The 16,666-nt window shown below is 34.5% G+C and overlaps 1 protein-coding gene across 1 annotated transcript in view; it reads left to right on the top strand.

The window, feature by feature from the left end:
- Positions 1 to 1,480: 1,480 nt before the first annotated feature.
- The window catches only part of LOC124630472 (cardioacceleratory peptide receptor-like), a 67,108-nt gene continuing 51,922 nt past the window's right edge, over positions 1,481 to 16,666 (top strand). The window contains exon 1 of the mRNA XM_047164392.1: positions 1,481 to 1,738. The gene's annotated coding sequence lies outside the window, so the exon portion shown is untranslated. The remainder of the gene's footprint in view (positions 1,739 to 16,666) is intronic.

Genomic DNA, 16,666 nt, shown 5'->3' on the forward strand with positions numbered 1-16,666 from the left:
ACCATGTTAGACCTCTTATTGTTAACTTAATCGCAAAAAGCTCTTAAGGTTATCCCTAGTCTGGGAGTTAGGACTTGGTCCTTTTGGTCCCTTGAAGTAGGTCCTAATAGATCGATGTTTGCATCCAAACTGGGCACTCCGTTTAGGGTCAGATTCTATCACGGCATAAATTATTTTTTGCCTAGTTAAGGGACGTTTTTGTAAGAAGCCTAAGTTGTTTTGCGTACTTATAGAAAACTACGAAGCTGGGCCATTTATTTTTAAGTAACTCTCACGTACAATACCTCCTCCCTACATGCTAAATGAAAGACACATGTAGGTAAAAAATCATAGGCAATCATAATCATACTTCTTAATAGCAGGAACTTTTTCAGCATAATTTGAATGAACCATTTTAAACAACAAAACTCAGATATCACAGGAGACCTAAGTAAATAAACAGATTCACCATTCCATCTCATTAACCGTTCATCGTTACAACCGTCCGTCAAATCCTGATCTACGATTATATTTTGACGGCTGACGGGTTAATCCGTCCCCCGGTTATGTCCAACCGCTGAAGTTAATTATATAACCTCCTCTACCAATCTATCTATCTGTAGCTTTGCTTTCTAGTAAGCAAAACAACAAATACAGACAAAACCGTTCATCCTTTAGAACAACATACTGGTTAAATTGACCGAAATCAAAGGTCCTGGCTGATAAAAACGTGAAGGAAATATCTTGAGGAAACCTGGACTATAAAGTCTGAAATCACCAACCCGCACTGAGCAAGCATGGTGATTAATGCTCGATTGTCGATGTCGCTGTAACAGATTTTGACTGTAGATAGATTATTGGGATCGGTCGTACGATACCATTAACTGGTAAGTCGTCAGTTTGATATTTGGTGCGAATGGTTCATTTTATAACTTTTGTGCGTCTGCTGTTTATGAGCGTCATATTTTGGAGTGTTAACCGAGTTCGAAAAAAGGAGGAGGAGGTTCTCAATTCGGATGTTTAATTCTAATTCCTAAATGTGTTTTTTTTATTAGTGAAATTGTTTTACATATTTTTATAGTCCCAAGGTTTGATGGCGTTGGTAAAAAAAAACTGTATGTGAATGAATGGGAAGCTTTAGTTAATAACTATTTTTAATTTCACACAAATGAAACAAAAGAGTTTCATAAAATAAGTGGCCTTTGAAGTATGTAACATAAAAAATTAAATTAAATGCCTACTATTTTTAAAACAAATAAAAAAACCGGTTTCCTACTCATTCGTCCTGAACAATCGTATTTCTATCAAAAAATGTACTTCCTTAACATTGATTGACCCCATTCCTTTCAAAACTATCACAAAAAAAAATACATACCAACCAAACAATACTAGATTAATAGTTCAAATTGAATAAAGGATATCGAATACGTCACGCACGTGTACAGTCGATATGTAAAGTGTCTGCGATGCGTACAGTCGCGACCCGTCTTCAGTTTTCAGCGTACAAGCGACTCTGAAACCGACAGTCGCGAGAGACGGACGGCTGCGCGTATAGTCGCGCACATAATATAATAACTCTCGGGGATTGTATAAAAATAAACTTTCAATTACTTTATTTTATTAATAAAATAAAAATAAATGTGTTATTGTAAATTTTATATTTAAAATAATAAATGTTGTGTTCTTTTTTTGTGTGTGTTCGGTGTAGTGTCAAAACTTTGGTGTAGACTTAAGATTAAAAAAGTTGGGATGTTGACAAGTAAGTACTTACCGTGTTTCTCGTCCAACATACTGTGAAGTTTGATAAATTAGTTTCGGGAAAGTCGTTAAAATGTTACGCAGGGTGTAGTTTTTTTTGGCTTGAAGTGTAATTGAAAGTTTTCCTGTAGACAGATTACGGATTTTTTCGGTTAATATTAAGTTAAGTTATTTTTCTTTAATCTGGTGATATCGTTGTTCACTTCTATTGTTTTCTCGGGTAATGTTTTAATTAATGCGGTTGTTTTAATACGCTGAACTAAACTGAATTTACCTAAACATTTTAGAATATTAAGTGCCTTAAAATTCATGATGTTTATTAAATGAATGTAATGTGTTGTGTTATAAATACTTTTCGGAAGTAATTACATTTGCTCTCATAGTCATAAATACGAGTTCTAAAAAGCTTTCACTGAAAACAAAACGGTCACCCATCCTTAAATTAACCGCAACTAATGCAGCTTAACCCTAACTTACTGCCGACCCGAAAATAAACGTAGGTATTTAATATAGAAGTCTTGATCAAACAGGTAGGTTTGACAAACTGACGTGCAAAGGAAATTTGGCAGAACGACAAAGGGAAGCCGCCCTTCCCGGCTTTTAGACAATCATAACTTTATACGTCTTTTGTTTTGTGTTTATTTACAAGCTGCTGATATAATGGGTTTCACTATAATTGGGCGGGGTGGATTTCGGAGTCACAGGTTTTTATATTATGGACGGGTTTTTTGGGGCGATAAATGATTTCTGACAAACAAAGATATCGTATTCAAATAAAATTAAACTTTGATAATTTTATTGTATGTTCCAAATGACGAAAGGTTTCGAATCGCCGTGTGAGTAATGATTGAGTATGGGTTCGATTTTAAGGTCGTAAAATAACAAAATTAAATTAAGTTTTAACTTATTTGACTGTGAATTAATTTTATTACACGTTGTCGATATTTGAAGAGCCAAATACTTTAAAATATTTCAACAAAATTACGTTCTTACGTGTTATTAACAAATTAATTAAAAGTAACCTGAGACCGATAAGTACCTGAAGAGCAATTTTGATTTTAATATAAGATTGAATAATTAAATATACATATGTTGTTATATCGACAATTTTATATAACATTTGTATATAAAACGTGATGGGTAATCATGAGGTTTTTGGGTTGAGATATATAGGTATCTTTTTAATTTATACTGGTACCTACAATTTTCATGTCCACATAACTCTACTGATATGTCACTCTTATATCAAGCACATGTACGCTAGTAGGTCCTAAAATTTAGATAACATAACCCACAACTGTATTCAAGTCACAAAATATGCGTAGGACCAGATTTCCACATAACTTATACCTTTGCTCATGCATGCCATACGCGTACCTAAGTACCCGATCCTTATACATAGAGGTACATAGAGGCATTAAATTCTAATGAGGCACCTAGTTTGTAGGATAAAGTAAATCTGCACGCAGCTTCAGTTTGTCTTACGTAAGCTTTGAGCTATGGTTTACATGAGCCCGTTACATGGCATTTTGTCACGCCTTTTCTCGAAAGATAGAGGAGTGTTTTAGTTCAGAATTATCAGTACTCACCTAAAGGTAGCAAATTAAAGAGAAGGTGAATGTTGTGACGTATAAGGAATTTCAGGACTTGGCGCTAGATAGGCGTAAATGGAAGGAGCTGCACCGACTAGAGCTGGGCTCTTAAATTATTGATGAAAACCCATAGGTAGAACGTAGTTATAGCATAAGGTACGCTTTGAATACTAGCTGCCGACTGCAACTGCCGACCGCTCTTGTAGTGACTGCATGAAATTGGTCGATATCTGAGGGCCAAAAGGTTTCATGTAAGCATATTCCGATTTCATGCATTAGCACCACGCATAGTCGGCAGTTGCAGTCGGTAGCTAGGATTCAAAACCTACCTTTAAACTCCGTAAGGCTACCTTAATTACATCTGTCTGAATTCAGATTGTCTCTGAATTCAGACAAAGAATTCTTAATTCGAAATTGCTTTGCCATATGCACTATTTTTCCCTTCAATGCAGGTAATCGTCAATGGATGACAAAGCATTATGGACGGCGGTTTTTGTGAAGGATATGATATAATGATGTGATACTCGTTTTGATTGTGAGAAGATATTTTTCGTTAAGTATGTACATAAATGTTTTTTTAGTATTATAAATATCCAGTTTATGTTCTGACACACGTAGAAAACAGGGTATTTTATTAGTGTTACCTACTCGTTTCTCGTTTCCGTTCCCTTTTGGTGTTATCGAAGAGATGCTGATAAACTCATAAATCAACCTATACATTTCTCTCAAATTATTTTAAAGCTCATCAAAATCAGTTTCGGCGGTCTAATAAATAAAATTTAATGATTGCGCAATATCCAGTATCACGGAAAATTTATTGCTTTAAATCAAAACGTCATTTAGAACACAATGTTAATACCCCGACATTTCCTGTGAGCTGCCGTTGTGGTTGCACGGACTGTGTTTATAGGTAGCATTTTGGCGATATGCCAATTCAATATAAAGAGTAATTCTAGGTATGCCATTTAATCCGTGTCTTTAGGAAATTGGTCTCCTGCTAATTCTTGGTTTTCTATTTCAACAAGCCTTTTAGGCTATCTAACAAATGACTACAAAAACTACTGATCTATTTTTTTTTGCGATTAGATGAACAGAACTATTTTAGAAAGAGTAGCTGTCTATCTCTTCGCTGAAGTTCTTTAATATTTGTTTGTTCTGCCATTTCACAGTTAAGCTTACCAACCGGACAGACAAACATACTTCAATTCAAAACTGGTCAATTTCTTCGGCTTAAGTTTCTGAAAACGGAGTACAATTTACAGTTACCCAAATGATGGTAACTTAAAACTGGTTTAATGACACCTAAAAGATGAGGTTTATAACAAAGTCTAAAAGAAACTTACTGACGGCTTAAGTATCATGAACTTTTTTTCGACAAAAGTTTTGCAAGGACAGATTTATTTTAGTACCTAATTATTTTGTAGAAATTGTAGTCATACTGACCGTTGGTTTGATTTAGAGGTAGTCGTGATAGCATTTGGTCTACTATAAACTCCTTCTAGTTTTGTGGCTATGATAATTACAAATGAATTATTGGGGAACAACTCGAAATTTGAGAAGGATCTACTAAATGTTTATACCTACAAAATAGGCAGAATTCTTGCTACTTGATGAAAAATTTCAGAAAAAATATAAAGATATCATAATTACCTACGTGTAGCTTTAAAAAAAATGCCTTCATAAGCCTTCCTAAGCTAAATTTTGACAGGTGAAGCGTTATTTCGCAGAAATCAGTATCATGTATATGATATTTAATTATAAGCATAACATTATAGCCGTAACGATTTTATAATCACATCACACTTTGATAAGCATTCTTAGAATTGCCTCAAAATTCTAATTAATTATTTTGGTGATGAATTTTCCGAGTAAAATGTTATTGACGGAAATTTGCCTTTTAGACGGTAGGATGGAAATTGCTCTTTTAATTGTTATTTCCTTACTGATTATAGCATCGTATTTCGTAGATATGCTTATTTAACAGTAATTATTAGCTGAAGAGTTTGTTTGTTTGCTTGAGTGCGCTGATCTCAGCAACTACAAGACAGATTTAAACAATTCTTTCAGTGCAAGATAGACTAAGTAATTATCGAATATGACCCGTTGGTACTTTAAAAAAAGGATCGCAAACGGATTTTTAGTCTACAAAAGTCTGACTTTACCTCCTTCTCCGTACTTAGCAGTCTCAAATCAATTTTTTTCACTTCTAAACAGGAATGAAGACACGAAAAATAAATATTCATAATTAATTTAAAGTTCATAAATTGATGTTTCAAACCTAAAATATTTGACAATATCCTCGGAATTTTCTCAGCTCATACGTTGAAGATAATTTGGTCTTCTTTTATGACTTATAAAGTAGGCACAAAATGTTACATTATTTTTGTACGTACTCGTAGTATGTGAATACTTGCGGCGTCTTCATTCATAAATTATATCTAAACACGCTGTTTGCTTGTAAATGCGTTATTATCGTTGAAATACTCGCGCGTTTGATGTTCGGAAAAATCATTAGTGAAATAAATTTTCCTTCCTTAAATACTGTCTAAACATCGTTGTTAGACTGAACGATTTTTGTTAGCTTTGGAAAAATTTACTTTAAATAACGGCTCTTCTGGTTATTCCTACAAAAGTTTGGCCAATGATAAGTTGTTATGAGATTTGAATATTGGAACATGAAAATAGAAAATAGAACGCATAAAAAGTTTTTTTTTAGTTGACATGCTTGTATAAAACTTCTTCCACTCCAATTATAAAAAAAATAAGAAATCATCTTACCATGTTATCATGTGTATCAAATAATAACTTCAATTACGTAGATATATACGGTATTTAAATATTTACAATAATATCGAAACTATGCTAGTAAAACAAAAAAAACTAAAACCAAAAATATACAACTTTAAAAATACAATCGCATGCAACCTTATATCAACTCAACCATTAGTGGCCAAAAGTGATTACTTTCCTAATGATCCCTGCACTAATTGGTACTGTATATGACATTATATGAGTATGACAAGTCACGATGAGGTTGCAAGGGTTGTAATCCCTTGATGGTAATTTTATTCAATGTAGACGTGTAATTATGCATGAAGGTGTAATATGAACTGAAATTAAATTCAGATTAAAACGAAAGGTGTATTTTTTTATTAATTTACTTGATAAGCACATACTTAATTGGGACCAATTTTTGGGGGGTAATATTCTGTAGGTATTGTTTGAATGGGCATGAATATTCTTTTGTAATCAGGATCTTTCTTGAAGATAATATGACACGTTAGTATACTCCACTGCGCAAAAATAAAATTACTTTTATTAACAAGTAGGATAACGAAAGCTTATCTTTGTCTCGAGGACCCTATACTATTATGTCAATTGCCTTTTTATATCAGAATCATTTTAGTGTAACAAACTAAATTACTTATATACCTATAGAAAGGATTGCCACGACAGTCACTATTTTTCCAGGGAACTAAAATTAGTTCAAGCTATAGTGTTTTCAACCTATTTTATTCATATCAATAAGTAATGCTTATTCTTATTCGTCTCGTACTAATGAATTACTTTAAGCCAATAAATAACACTATATAGGCCCAATAAATATGTCACATTTTCACGTTTAATTTCGTGGCAATAAGACGAAAATGACGATTTTTCGTACCATTAACTGCTGGTACACACGTAATAAAATAAAATTACTTACCACCACATTGACCTAGTAGGAACGACGAAAATAAACCGTTCAAATAAATGCTCTCAATTACGCTGAAAAAACATTGAAGATTCAGTTAATATTGAAAGACGCTTCTGATACACCCATCTAAATTTAATTCTACTATGCAAATATATAAGCACCTACTTGAAAGGTCAGCACTAAATTGTATCTATACTAATATTATAAAGCTGAAGAGTTTGTTTGTTTGTTTGTTTGAACGCGCTAATCTCAGGAACTACTGTCCGATTTGAAAATTTCTTTCAGTGTTAGATAGCCCATTTATCGAGGAAGGCTATAGGCTACTTTTTATCCCGGTACGGGAAGTAGTTCCCACGGGATGCGGGTGAAACCGCTGGCAGAAGCTAGTTTCAAATAAAAAGGTAACGCTATGTATTCTAAATTACCAGCTATTCTTGTCTTGTACTTCTTCTCATAGGGACCGCTATTCTATAGTAAAGGGAGTGAAAGTGAGTGCTTCAAATGTTTGTAATAAGACAAAAATGTAGTAATTTTAAGATATTAACACATTTTTGCTACAAGGAATACAAATACAAATACAAATACAAAATACAAAATGTTTATTTCAGTACCAAAATGTTTATATTAGTTTATGATCGGAGCCACCTTTTAAGCATAACGATGCCTGTGTTAGGAGGCTCCGCTCCTCCATAGCTTTGGCTGTTTGTATGTACAACTTACGGTTTGTAACTATACTATATAAAGCAAACTTATATTTAATTTTTATGCAGTTCTATGTTGTCACTCAAATACAATAACTAGATTATATAGTAGTTGTAACGGTGCAATATATCTAGTATCTACTAATTTAGTATAACAATGATTCGATATCTACATATGTACGTAATTTTAACCAATCTATTAGCAATTTCTTTCCTTCATGTAGTGGTTTAGTGTAGATGTGTATGTCTTTGTTTATTTTGTTATATAACCGTGCCGACTGTAAGTGTAACTGAAGTTGGTAGGTATTTATTACTTTTTATAATAAAATGAATTATTAAAAATAAAACTTCAATCGATATTATATCGAATAATATTGACTACAGCCACATAGCGGTTAAGATACATGAACGAATTTTGGTTCACAAAATACCACAACTCGATGCATTGTACACAGGATGTGAGCGACATAACGTCGATGTCATGGCAAATAAACATTTTCCTGCGGTTTCACCCGAGTCATTCTATTGCAATGCTCTTAATGACGTCACTATAATACGCTCCAATTTGTTTGTGGGACAAATTGAATAATAGTTAAGTTTTTGTCAAGCGAATTTAAGAAAAATATTATGTTTCTTTAGATACAATGTTTTTACATCTTTTTCACCCTGGCGGATTTTTCGCGAAGAGAAAAACTGTCACTCGGTTTTTATATCGTAAATAACAATTGCTTGCTATATTATAAGATTTCAAAGAACCGAGTGTTACTCGGAAAACCGAATGGAAAATTCGCCAGTGTTTGGGACAAAAAATCACGATCGTCCGCCTCGGAGAAAGATTTAAATCGACCTCGAAGGGATAAGCAATATAAATTGAAGGGACCTCAAGATAATAACGCTAGTATATCGTGACAGACCATGACTCTAATGTCGTATAACCAAGAGATTCGCCACAGTGACAAAACTCAGGCTTCTACATTTAAATAATTACCATCAGCCTTTTTACCGTCCCATTGTAGAGCACAGGACTCTTTTCATCCAGTATAGTTCAATGAGGGTAAATCACCACACTTGTCCAAGGCAGATTGGCGATTGCAGACTTTAAAGTGCTCCTCAAGATGTTTTCCTTCACCTTTACATTAATTTTATTTACTTACTTTTTGATTTAATAACTTGGACAATTAAAAAAAAAAACCAAACAGGATGAGCACCATCGTAGGTAGGACACGTGTAACCCACTTCTTTTTTAAAAATAAAAAGGACGATGGGCGTTTTGGTACCCTGTCCAACAGTGTTGATTCTAGTATCATTGCGTAGGTCTTGGCAAGCCAAAAAATGTTTACTATGACGACTAGTCCCAATTCCTTGTCCATTTCGCGTGACATCGACTAATAGAATGTATAATGTTCATAAATCATCAACGTAGATGTAGTTCTTAAATCCAACTGTATTGAATAAAAACTGGTAAAGTAACAAAAAAACAAGAATTTGGCCTTCTTAGAATGTTTGCCTGCCCACTGCTTTAAAAAAAGTCTGTGTGCAAACCTTTGCAGTTCACGCAGAATATAGCTTATGTATTTGATGAAAGTCTTTCAGTATTTACAATCAATTAATGTTTAATGATTATCGTGTTTTAATAACAAGTTTTTTTTTATTTCATATAATGTCTAGGTATATGGAAGCCAGTATGTTTAAAGATAGTATGTAACTAAAATGATTAGTTGTGTTTTCAGAAATGTTTTGAACTTTTGTCAAATCAGATGACGATTGTGTTTCCGTAGTATGACTCCATAGACTATTACAACCTTTAGATTATAATAGAGTGTATCTCAAACAATTTAAGATGTCTATTAACTGAGTTTAAAATTATTATACTGACGACATATGCCTCTTAATGAATTTGCATATATGGATGACATACTTGTTTCTATGTCGATTTAATTTTTATCGTTACTCGGATCGGACAGCTAATTGAGGCAAGCCCCATAGTTTTTTATTATTGTTCACGTAAATACCTTTCTAATGATATATCATACGTTACTGTTGGAGCGGGTACCAAATCCCATACAAAGTGCCCATTGTCCTTTAGGCAGAAAACGAACTTTTCCTCCAATTAATTTACGGTAATAAAATTAAATTAGAACGGTCTTCTCAAGAAGTCTGTCTTGCATTTTAAGAAGACCCATTTCGCGGTATTTTGTACATACTTCTTTGCTTAAAAGTATACTAAATGAAAAATAATTTATTTCCCACTCTTCCGCCAAAATAACTTAAAAACCTCTGAGGAAGGAATTCTTTTTTCAGGTGCAGTAACTAGTTTTCTCGGGATGCGGACGGAATCGCGGGAGAACTACAACTCGTTTATGAAACTAAATGTTTTTGAATGACTGTATATTTCTCCTTTTTATGAAAGAAAGAAATCGAGTAAACATTTATATTACTCTTTTTTTATATAATAAGTTTATTTTCTTTACAACACTCTCAGTTTATTCAACTAACTCCGAAAATAAATGTACCAAGGCTAATGCTAATCTATTGATAGATTCACGTTTTGGGCACAAAGAATTTTAATTACACGAAACAGTGTGAAGGACAATTTAGAAGAGATTAAACGTTTCTTTTCCCTTCTGACCTCGTTTAGAATTATCTAAACTTGGTAGTAGGTACTATGGTATTTTATACTAGAGTTTATCACCACATAATATAAAACAAAGTCGCTTTCTCTGTCCCGTTGCACGCATCTTCAAAACTATGCAACCAATTTTCATGCGGTTTTCTTAATAGATAGAGTAATATATAAGTATATCATAAAATACATTAAATAGTGGGGAAATACTGTTATCCCGAAGCCGGAACGGGTCGCTAGTAGATAAACACGCTATTTCACTCTTCACGCTTGGTTAATGGATAATAAAAATTGAGTTTTATTTTTAGGTTATTTTAGGCCCATCTTAATGGACTGCGGGATTGTTCGAAAGAGTTAGTGAATGTTATGTACTTGCTCTGGTACACAAAGGGTACCAGAAGTGGGTTTATCATGGTGGCCTGTTTTCAGTAAAAAACTGGACTGACATTTCCTTATACTGCAACCACAAATGAAGAAGTAGGTACATTTATCCGATGATTTCCCACAAAATAAATCTTAAACAAAGTTACATTCTCGAGTTAGGACTCGTAACTTTACTGGTCCTAACCATATATCTGTGATTAATCCTAACGTTACTTTCAACCTACACAAGTTTGCAACCCCGAATTTTGTAAGATTACAAATTGTAGTTTCAAGTGACATCCTATTTCAAAAAGCAAGCGGTCCGAAAATTAAGTTTTGTACAAAACTTAGTAACTGTAAGAGACCCGGGGCGAAGTATCTTACATGAATACGTAATTATCTTTGTAAATAAGGCCGTGTTCGGACATAGTTTGTTCTTTATATATTAGTTCTAGTAGGAAATCGTGGTGGCCTAGTGGGTAAAGGACCAACCTCTCAAGTATGAGGGCGCGGGTTCGATCCCAGGTCAGGCAAGTACCAATGCAACTTTTCTAAGTTTGTATGTACTTTCTAAGTATCTTAGACACCATTGGCTGTGTTTCGGATGGCACGTTAAACTGTAGGTCCCGGCTGTCATTGAACATCCTTGGCAGTCAGAAGCCAGTAAGTCTGACACCAGTCTAATCAAGGGGTATCGGGTTGCCCGGGTAACTGGGTTGAGGAGGTCAGATAGGCAGTCGCTTCTTGTAAAGCACTGGTACTCAGCTGAATCCGGTTAGACTGGAAGCCGACCCCAACATAATTGGGAAAAGGCTCGGAGGATGATATTAGTTCTCTCCAACGTTGTAAGGATAACATTTTCAAGATACTAAACACATGAAAGCTACAAAAAATCTTTATTTATTTAAGAGTATATTTCTTACTAATATTATGAACGGGAAAATAACTACATCTGTCTAGCAATCCGTCATGACTAAATACGTCGAGCTGTGTAATATAAATAGATATGCCTGAAAAAGAGTGATCAGCCTTTCAAAAATAAATCTAGACCTCGCTACAAAATACACAGCTTTTTATTCTGAACCGCACTGTAGAACAAATGATTTCCATTACAGAGGCGAACAGAAAACAAAGCCTGGTTTAAGTTACTAAGAAACTAATCTGTATCAGTATGTCCCAAGCTTGGAGCATTTAACCTACCGGAACAGCCATGAGTTGTGTAGAAAAGTTAAATTACACGCTGAAAGCAAGGGTGACGCAAGCAACGCAACAAATGGTGATATCTCATTCATACATTTTCGATACGTTACGTTACGCCTTACCACAAATAAACACGCATTCTGATTCTGAAAAAAATTACCAACACAAGCATAAGCTTAATGCATACATTGTCAATACCAGTATGTCCTGTGCTCTCGTTCCTTTGGCACAGGAGAAGGCAAGGCAATGTCATTTCCAGTTGGTTCAATGATCGAAGGTCCTACATGAAACTATTCGCTGAGACTAAATCTGGCCATTTATTTTAGTCGAGCCAGACTAAAAGTCTTATTTAGTTACTAACAGGTAAACATACTGTATATCATTTTTTTTGACTTATGTCTTAGATTAGTCTTAGTTTGTTCGTGCCTAGTTTATTTTTGTTTTTGTGTTCTATTACTCTTGGGACGACTAAAAGTTTTATAAGAGTAATGACTGGTGGTGCACTGGTTACTTTATTAATCTTTCCGAAACAATTAAGGTTATGTACAAAATTGAATTAATTGCGTAAATAAATTATATGTATCATACATTTCGTTCCTACATATTTACTCCAATTCCTATCAAGTCCATAAATTCTTGGATATAAACAAGTTTGTGAAATGCTTACCCTTTTTTATTAACATTCGATCATAATTCTGAATCATCTATTAGCAATGAACTTGATCAACTTAGTGTGGCCGAATCGAGCACATGTGATATTGAAGTCTCTAAAAAATCAGTATATACCGGTAACTCTTCGTTGAACATCATGGTACAAAATATTAGAAGCATTAATCGTAATATTACAGGATTACAGACCGTTATTACACGATCTAAAATTGATTGGGATATCATCATTTTATCTGAATGTTGGATTTCCCAAAATCAACACATACCCCTTATTAGCGGATATCATTACGCGCACACTACCGATAATATGTCTCAAAACGAAGGCGTTGTAATATATTACAAATCTTCTCACGTATTTGACATAACTGACCCTGCAATAGCAGATGCTAATTGCTTGACAATTAAAATTAATCACCAAACCGTTATTCTGGGTATCTATCGCCGTCCAGGCGTAAGAAATATCACGCATTTCTTGGAATCCTTAAATAACATTTTAAAATCGCTTTCGTCATACCAAAATATTTTCATTACCGGCGATATCAATATAGATATATCAACTTCTACCACTGATAACAGAGCCGAAGACTATCTCAATCTCCTCGCCTCACATGGACTCATGCCTGCGCATTATATTCCGACACACTCTCGATCATGCATCGATCATGTTGTGGTTAAAACTAGATTATTGGTCAAATGTTTAGTGTCACACACAACTATTACCGACCACTACACTGTCATCATAAGTCTTTCCCATTTACGATCAACGCATCAGCTGCGTACAAAAACAATTACCCGTACAGACTTCGCAGCCCTGGACAAGATGATGCAGGTATCAGACTTTGATGACATTTACTCATTAACATGTGCTGACGATGCGGTATCTGTTTTTCTAAAAACTCGTAAAACAATGATCAATTGTTGCACCAAAGAAATAACCTTACCAAGACGTAAGCGAATTATTAAACCGTGGATTACTCCAGGCTTACTGCGCTGCATGCGTAACCGCGACAATCTACATCTTAAATGTAAAAAATATCCTGACGATATCAATAATAAAATAATATACTCTTGCTGCCGTAACTTTTGCAATAATATCCTAAAATAAGTTAAACAGCAGTATGATGGGACAGAACTTTCGAAATGTAAAGGCAATACTAAAAAAATGTGGGACACAATTAAAACAATAACATCTACTAAAAAACAGAACACCTCATGCTTAGATTTGATAGACTTGAATAAACCACATCAATCATTAAATAACATTAATCAGTTCTTTGTAAACATAGGTTCTTCATTGGCCGGCTCCACTTTAGGGTTGTCTAACTACAATCAATATCCCATCCTACCTCCTCGTGATTCTTCTTTTGTACTTCTGCCAGTTGATGCCAGTGAGATAAAAACTATTATACTCTCTCTTAAAACAAGCTGTGCTCAGGGACTTAACGATATTCCTAGTGGTATCATTAAGAGATATGCTAACATCTTAGCGCAGCCGATAGCATATATTTGCAACATTTGCTTCTCTACAGGCGTTTTCCCTGCGGAGCTTAAAAAATCCTTGGTTCATCCAATTTACAAGAGTGGCAGCAGGGACTGTGTCAATAACTATCGTCCAATTTCAATTTTGCCAGTTTTATCTAAAATTATAGAAAAAGCTATCAACATACAGCTAATAAAATACTTAGAATCCAAAAATATATTATCTGAAAACCATTACGGTTTTAGGAGAGGTAAATCAACTTCTGATGCAGTTCACCAATTAACTGATACTATTATAACTAAACTTGATGAAAACAAAAAAGTCCTTGCAATATTTTTGGACCTAGCAAAGGCTTTTGACACAGTCTCGGCACCACTCTTGCTCAAGAAACTGGAACACGTAGGCGTACGCGGAATCCAACTGGATTTATTGCAGAGCTATCTTAGTGATAGATATCAGCGCGTAATAGTCGAGGGATGGCAAAGTGATGATTGCAATGTCAATATTGGTGTCCCGCAGGGAAGAATTCTTGGACCAACCCTATTTTTAACGTTCATAAATGACCTGTGCCAATTAAATCTAACTAACGGAAAGATCATCACTTTTGCTGATGATACAGTACTACTCTTTCATGGAGATACATGGGAAGAAGTCTATAGCCATGCTGAAAAGGGGTTTTCTGTGGTCGGAAGCTGGCTAAATAACAACCGTCTCACATTAAATACTACCAAAACAAAGTATATCACATTCACACTAACAAATACCCGCTTCCTATCGAATTCCGCTCTTGGTATAATCGCCCACTCTTGTAATAATCATTCATCAAACAACTGTACATGCCCTAAACTTGAAAAAGTGGACTCTATTAGATACCTTGGTGTTGTTATAGACAGAAATCTAAATTTTCAATTACATATAGACCTATTATCGAAACGATTAAGAAAACTGATATTTATATTTAAAAATCTTCGCCATGTTGCGGATTTAACAGTACTCAAAGCGGTTTATCTTGCACTTTGCCAATCCATATTGTCCTATTGTATCACAGCGTGGGGAGGAGCTGCTAAGATGCATATGATTAAAATTGAACGAGCACAAAGAGTAATATTGAAGGTAGCCCATTCGCTATCATTCTTTTACCCCACTACTGATTTGTACCAGAAATGCGGAGTTCTGTCTGTTCGTCAACTTTTTATCATGCTAACCGTTTTGCGGACGCATTCTCTTCTTCAGTATAACACCAACCTAAACGCGCATAAGCGTAAAAAAGGTAAGGTATGCTCAACTAAGCTCTACAAAAGTGCACTATCCCACCGCAGCTATTGTTTTCTTAGCTCCTATTTATATAACAAGCTTAATGCTATACTAAATATTTATCCACTTACTAAAGTCAAATGCAAGCGGGTGTTAACCACGTATCTGCTAGATCTAGATTACGTTACAACTGAGAATCTCTTAACTATAGCCATATAAGGTATACACTCACTGACACCCACATGTCACATACATACATACACGCACTCCTCACCCACACATCCACTTACACCCTCTTACACTCTCACTCACATTATACTCCACATACTAACACACAAATCATATTTACTTAACACCAGGAAATATATAAATACATATTAATAAATACACTCAAGCCACAAGTAGTTTTAATCTCTAAAATGTTTTCCAATTATTGTTATTTTTTATTTTTTTCCTATTTGATTTTGTTTTACTTGCTACAATTGGTTTTTATGTTATGTACACTTATAATATTGAGTTACACTATGTTCGTGGGGGGGCCTGGTAATCTGCGTGACAGGGTTTCCTAGTGCGGATACCAGTCTCCCACAAAGGACTGGTCTGAAAAATGTTGTGAACTTAATTTTAAGAACCTTTGTGGAAGAGAAATAAAGATTTAATTAATTAATTATTAGAATTTGAAACTTTATACAAAACTAAGGATGATAAGATTTCTCAAAGCCTGCCGTGGCTGCCGGCTTGGCCGAAAGAGTAAGAGTCACTGTGGTCTTAGTACATGAAGGACTCAAGAAGGAACATGGCGGGGTTGAGTCAGTAAGTCTGACAATCCACTATACTTGCATCGATTTCTTATTTGATTTCACACAAAAAATATAGATATGTCAAGATACAATTAAGAACTTAATATTTTTTCTCGGTAATTACTGTTTCCCCTTTCTGCAAAAAAACACTACAATTCTCTGTTAATTAAACAATTCCTTTTCTCACATACAACTAGGAACTTAAACACATTTCCTTATTCATGAACGCACCCACACCACCCCACACTAAGTAAAGGCGTATTTTATTTTACACCACTTGATTAATGTCGCGTTCGTACAACAACGCTGTAAATCTCTAGGAAAGTATTGCGAACGATTTAGAACATGTTTGACTGCCTTACACCGCCATGGGGGCGATTTACAAGACTGTGAACGACAATTTCGGTTGATAATATCGATTGTAATTTTTTCTTTTCGATTTTTTTGTAGAAAAGATAACGGTCTGTGTTTAACTGGTAAATTTAGTTTTTTTAAATGTCAGGAGTTTCTGTATTTTGACTTCCTACTATAGATGGATATTTACCTGAAG

This window comes from Helicoverpa zea, chromosome 5 (assembly GCF_022581195.2).
Source record: "Helicoverpa zea isolate HzStark_Cry1AcR chromosome 5, ilHelZeax1.1, whole genome shotgun sequence".
In the NCBI taxonomy this organism is placed as follows: domain Eukaryota; kingdom Metazoa; phylum Arthropoda; class Insecta; order Lepidoptera; family Noctuidae; genus Helicoverpa; species Helicoverpa zea.